This window comes from Gastrolobium bilobum, unplaced genomic scaffold, assembly GCF_033153095.1.
Source record: "Gastrolobium bilobum isolate Gb01-03AN ecotype WA unplaced genomic scaffold, APGP_CSIRO_Gbil_v1 utg26148, whole genome shotgun sequence".
NCBI lineage: Eukaryota > Viridiplantae > Streptophyta > Magnoliopsida > Fabales > Fabaceae > Gastrolobium > Gastrolobium bilobum.
In genome coordinates this window covers 51,475-58,230 of record NW_026899404.1, presented here as the reverse complement: position 1 = coordinate 58,230, position 6,756 = coordinate 51,475, and positions in this window count along the sequence as shown.

Below are 6,756 nucleotides of genomic sequence, written 5' to 3'. Positions count from 1 at the left end.
TGGGGTGGCAAAAAATGACACCAGTTTAGGTGAGTGAATGAGTTCCTTTTCTACTGATTCCTTCTAGATAGTGGTAGCTAAACATTTTACGTATGGTGCCTATCAAGTTGCAAACTAGGTGGAGAGTGAATCTTTAGTGTAATGGGTTGCTCCAATGTGCTACAAGATTAAATAGCCCCATCACCAATTTCTATATGCTTTTTTTGTATGCTTGCTTGGGATAATAAAATAAAATAAATAAATATTCAACCTTTTTGTTTTTGGCTTTTGCCACATATTTTGTGTAAATCGTTTAGCATCACAATTACTTCCAGCCTCTCTTTTGAGTCGATTCATAAAGCTCCAACTCTATATGGTTTTGAATGTTTTTAGTAGAATCTATAGGTGGTGTGACTGAGATTGAATTGATTTAAACACAGAAACATTCTCTCTGGACTGATATTTAATCTGAACAAAGTTTTAAGTTTTTCTTTTTCTTCTTTGTTAGTACAAGTAAAATATGTGTTTCTGGTATATGCAGTTCTATCAAAGCGTATTTCCTCAAGTGAATGTTGAAGATTTATATTCTGAAGCCAAGGAGATGAGAGAGTTGAATGAAAAGAAGGTGGAGGCTCTTCGGGAGAAATGGGCTGCTACAATCATGATGCTCAGTGAAGAGTACACTGGTGCCAGGCACAAGTTACTTAGTGCCCAGAAACTATATCCAGAACTTGATAAAATTAGTCTAATGGTGACTATCTGTGACATACTAATGCTTGCTTCCAGTGTCAGGTTAATAAATACTGACATTGATTTTTACTGCATTCTTGATCTAATATATCCCTCGGCCACTTATTCTGATGCTAGATATTACTACCTCCATGATCTTGTCACTTCAATAGATGGTATGAAAGATGAGTTTCCTGGAGCTGAGTTAGCTCTAGAAGTTGTACAGCATGCATTGAACATGGTTACAGACAGAGAAAAGCATTTTTATCATGGTTTTAAGCATGACAGTGGTCTCATTTCTTCCAATGAGATTTGTGCCTCTACTTCAGAGAGGTGCAAAGATATCCCAGATCCTGAAGTTCTACTTGAACAAAGTAGTTTGGAGGAATCCATTGAAGTAGATCAAGAATGTCCACAGCAGGAATTCTACAATTTTGAGGAAGAAAGAAAAGTCAACTTATTTGAACCAGGACAAATTTGGGCTGCTCACTATCATGCTGATGAGGCTAAACAGTGCCTATATGCTAAAATCAATTTCAACAGTGGAGATGATGTATTGAGTATTACATGGTTGAAACCAATTCCTGTTAGTGCTGTTGAAAGCATATGGTGTAATACTGGTTTTCCTGTTGCTTGTGGAGCATTTTGCATGGATATAAATGCATGTGATCAGGTGAGTGCAGGAATCTTTTCCTATAAATGTTCTTGGGTTTGTGGTGTGGTAGATGATCAGATTGAAATTTATCCAAAGAGAGCTGAGATTTGGGCAGTGCACATGGATGGGGTAGTTGGTGAATGGACCTGCAATCCTGAAGCACCTAAAGGATGCAAGTTTCAATTAATAGAAATGTTTTCTGATTATTCAAAATGCTCTGGTGGGGATTTTTATTGCTTGGTTAAAGTTAATGGTTTCCGCAGTGTCTTCAAGAGACAAACATGCAGAAGGAGACCTGTTTTGTTTCATATTTCTCCCAACAGTATGCTTTTCTCTCATAAGATCCCAGCTTTTAGGCTTATGGGTGGGAGAGATGAAGTTTTATTTGAATTGGACCAAATGGCTTTGCCTAACAATTTGATTCAACGTATTGGTGCAAGCAATTCTATAAAGGACAGTAATAGTGAGAATGAGTTGTTTGTTGGGGAGTTCCAATCAGAGTGTAAATTCTTGAAATCTAAGATATCAGCTGATGATTTTGCCGCTGGTCAAGTTTGGGCAATTTATTGTGGAAAGGATACCATGCCTCGCCAATATGTTATGGTAAAAAGTGTAGTTTCTAACAGGCAAGTTTGTGTCACAACTTTAGAACCTGAAATAGTTCATGATTATAACAAGAAATGGAGGGAAGATCTACCCATTGCTTCTGGAAAGTTTAAACATGGTACTGGAAATGTCATCCTGGATATGTCACAATTCTCTCATTTGGTCAAGTATGTGCAAGATACAACAACTAGGCCACAATGTATGATTTATCCCCAGAAGGGTGAGATTTGGGCAATGTACAAGAACTGGAACAGAAAATGGGAGCATAGTGATTATGAAAAAGGTCAATGTTGGATGGTAGAAATTATTTCAAATTTCTCTAAAGAAAATGGTATACAAGTAGCCAAACTTGAAGAGGTAGATAATTGTCTAACCTTCTTCCACAGGCAACAACATGAGGGATTTGATATATCATTTTTTGAAAGAGAGATGCTAAGTTTTTCTCATCAAGTTCTAGCTTACAGAGTGCCTGGAATTGAAAGGTATGGCATCCCTGAGGATAGCTGGCATCTTGAGCCTCGTGCTATAACTCCTCAGCCAAAAGTATAAATCCCAAGTTCAAGAAGTAGTGGTTCATTATATTGTGCACCAGATGAGCATACAAGTATCTTAAATGTAGCCTCTCTCATATGTAATGGATGCGCATTATAATCTCTTAATTCCAACATGTATTTGCACACTTTCTCATATCACGAAGACAACAGGAAGCACAAATCAAACTCAAACACCCTGGTCAACATATGGTCTCCACATCACAAGTACAACAAATAGAATAGACAAAAATAAAACATGCACATATATTACAACTCTTAAAAAAAAATAAAAAAATTAACATGCAGGTCAGGATACATGCTTAGAGAGCTTATTTGGTGTGATATATAAGGTGTAATAGTATAAATTTATATTATACGTTATGACATTTTTAATTGATGTGGCAATTTGGATTGAACCCGACGGGTCAACCCGTTAACCCGCTAACTTTATTTATTACAAAGGTTATCCATATATTGAGGCGAAAATAAATTCCTAAAAAATATTTGACTAAATATTAATATACATTTAAGTTTGAGATTAGGAAAAACTAAAGGGATTGTGAAATGAAAATAAGGAATATTATAAAATTAATAAAACATAATTTATTTTTAATTATTTTTTATTTTTAGACGGGTTGAGCCGCCAACCCACCACAAAACGGGATGAGTTGGAATTTTCACCCCAAATCAAAATGCAGGGGGGCGGGGGAACCCGTTTTTTGGCGGGTTGACGGCGGGGCGGGTCGGGCCGAGCAGACCCGTTTTGCCACCTCTTATACAACATGATCTCGCTATACATCAAAATAATGTATAACAAGCTGGGATTGGTGCCATCAACATGGTTCACAGATAACAAAAAATCTACATTCGTGCAACGTTGCAGAGAAAATGGAAACATAGAAATTTCTTACTGTGAAGGGATGGTTCTGTACTTCAGTTCATGGATGCCAAACATAGGCCTTGAGAATTTGAAAAAGGCAGCAATTGAGGGTCATCATGAAGCCAGATATGTCTATTCCATGCCTTTGATATGCTGTGAAGATGAAGAAGAAAGAAAACAACGATTCGAATATTTTTTCTCATTGAGAATGGATATTTACTAAAACTTCTTCCAAATGAGTTGTTGGTACAGATTTTCGCAAAAGTAGCCTTTCATTCCATCATTGACATCTAAAATGTCAAATTAATCTGTAAAAAAAATTTGTAAGCAGGGAAAGATAATTATGTGTATAAGCATGCATCTATGGACAAGCTGGGATTGGTGTCATTGGCATTGTTCACAGATAACAAAAAGTATGCATTCGTGCAATGTTGCAGAGAGAGTGGAAACTTAGAAATTTCTTACCGTGAAGGGATGGTTCAGTACTTCAGTTCAAGGATGGCAAACTTAGGCCTTGAGAATTTGAAAAAGGCAGCAATAGAAGGTCGTCATGAAGCCATATATGTCTATTTCATGCTTTTGATGTGCTGTGAAGATGAAGAAGAAAGAAAATAGGGATTCAAACATTTTTGCTCATTGAGAAGATATATTTACTAAAAGCTCTTCCAAATGAGTTGTTAGTACAGATTTTCGCAAAAGTAGCCTCTCATTCCATCATTGACATCTCAAATGTCAAATTAATCTGTATAAAATTTCTGGAAGCAGGGGAAGATAATTATGTGTATAAGCCTGCATCTGTGGACAAGCTGGGATTGGTGCCATTGGCATGGTTCACAGATAACAAAAAGTCTGCATTCATACAACGTTGCATAGAGAGTGGAAACTTAGAAATTTCTTGCCGTGAAGGGATGGTTCAGTACTTCAGCTAATGGATGTCAAACTTAGGACTTGAGAATTTGAAAAAGGCAGCGTTGGAGGTTTATCATGAAGTCATATATGTTTATTCTATGCTTTTGATGTGCTGTGAAGATGGGGAGGAAAGAAAATAGGGATTCGAACATTTTTCTCCTTGAGAAGGTCGACCTTTCTTACAAGGTGCAGAGAGAAAGTAAAATTATTCATCCAAAGTATGTGGATGAATAATCCTCTTCTTCCAAATCAAAACCCACATTTATGCACTCTCAGTGCTTGGGATTCCAAGCTCCAGAAACTGTTTGAGGACGAAGAGATGATAATGGTATTTTATGTTAATATTGTCATGGAGATCATGAGGTAGGTGAATTTTATAAGATGTTTTAGAGTTTAGTTATGTTTCTGTATTAGAGAGAACAAAAGAACCCACTTTAAGTAAATATCAAAATAAATTCGATATTTTACTTCTCTCTTTAATTTCTCACCCCTATTTTTCGTTTTCTCTGTTTCAAATGGAACGGGGAAGCGTACTTCTTTATTATTATTATTTTTCCTTTAGTAGTAATTTCGTGACTGGTCTCCCCTGCCTTGTTTGCATTATAAAGCGGCCAAGTCAACTATATGACTTTCTCTCTTATTATTAGGAAACACAGGTTAAAATGCTTCAATTCAATTATACATTCTCAAGCCCATGTTGTGGGAATACAAAGAGGCTGACAAAGTTTGTCATCCTGAAGCACAAATGCACAACAGTACAACACATTCAAAAGGAAAAAATTTAGCTCAGCAATGGTAAAAAAATAAAGTAAATATGACCAAAAAATGGAATTCTTGATAAACGAGTAGTTGATATCCAATGGGAAAATATTTGAGAACTAATTTTAATATTAAGAAGGGTCGCATGCAATTAAACTTATATACTAAAATTAGTAGGATTTTATCCCTTGAACAAAACAAAAGAAGCTATTTATAATGATTAATAATTCCCACAAATTACAATAGCCGTTTTGTTCTCTCATATCATGTCTGAGGATTCAAGAATAAAAGAGTAGAGAAAATGAAGAATGGATAGTCACTAAAAGCTCTTCCAAATGAGTTGTTAGTATAGATTTTCGTTATAGTAGCCTTTGATTCCATCACTGACATCTCAAATGTCAAATTAAGCTGTAAAAAATTTCTGGAAGCAAGGGAATATAATTATTTGTATATGCATGCATCTATGGACATGCTGGGATTGGTGCCATTGGCATGGTTCACAGATAACAAAGAATCTGCATCGTGCAACGTTGCAGAGAGAGTAGAAACTTAGAAATTTCTTACCGTGAAGGGATGGTTCAATACATCAATTCATGGATGCCAAACTTAGGCCTTGAGAATTTGAAAAAGGCACGATGAAGGGTCATCATTAACCCAGATATTTCTATTCCACGCTTTTAATGTTCTTTGAAGATAAAGAAGAATGAAAACAGGGATTCAAACATTTTTTCTCCTTGAGAAGGGATATTTACTAAAAGCTCTTCAAAATGAGTTGTTAGTACAGATTTTTGCAAAAATAGCCTCTTATTCCATCTTTGACATCTCAAATGTCAAATTAATCTGTAAAAAATTTCTAGAAGTAGGGGAATATAATTATGTATAAGCACGCATCTATGGACAAGCTGGGATTGGTGCCATTAGCATGGTTCACAGATAACAAAAAATCTACATTCGTGCAACGTTGTAGTGAAAGAGGAAAATTAAATATATTCTTTACCGTGAAGGGATGGTTCAATATTTCAGATCATGGATGCCAAACGTAGGCCTTGAGAATTTGAAAAAGGCAGCGATGGAGGGTCATCAAGAAGCCAGATATGTCTATTCCATGCTTTTGATATGCTGTGAAGATGAAGAAGAAAGAAAACAGCGATTCGAATATTTTTGCTCTTTGAGAAGGGATATTTACTAAAAGCTCTTCCAAATGATTTGTTAGTACAGATTTTCGCAAAAGTAGCCTTTCATTCCATCATTGACATCTAAAATGTCAAATTAATCTGTAAAAATTTCTGGATGCAGGGAAAGATAATTATGTGTATAAGCATGCATCTATGGACAAGCTGGGATTGGTGCCATTGGCATGGTTCACAGATAACAAAAAGTCTGCATTCGTGCAACGTTGCATAGAGAGTGGAAACTTAGAAATTTCTTACCGTGAAGGGATGGTTCAGTACTTCAGTTCAAGGATGACAAACTTAGGCCTTGAGAATTTGAAAAAGGCAGCAATTGAGGGTCATCATGAAGCCAGATATGTCCATTTTATGCTTTTGATGTGCTGTGAAGATGAAGAAGAAAGAAAACAAGGATTCGAACATTTTTGCTCATTGAGAAGAGATATTTACTAAAAGCTCTTCCAAATGAGTTGTTACTACAGATTTTCGCAAAAATAGCCTCTTATTCCATCTTTGACATCTCAAATGTCAAATTAA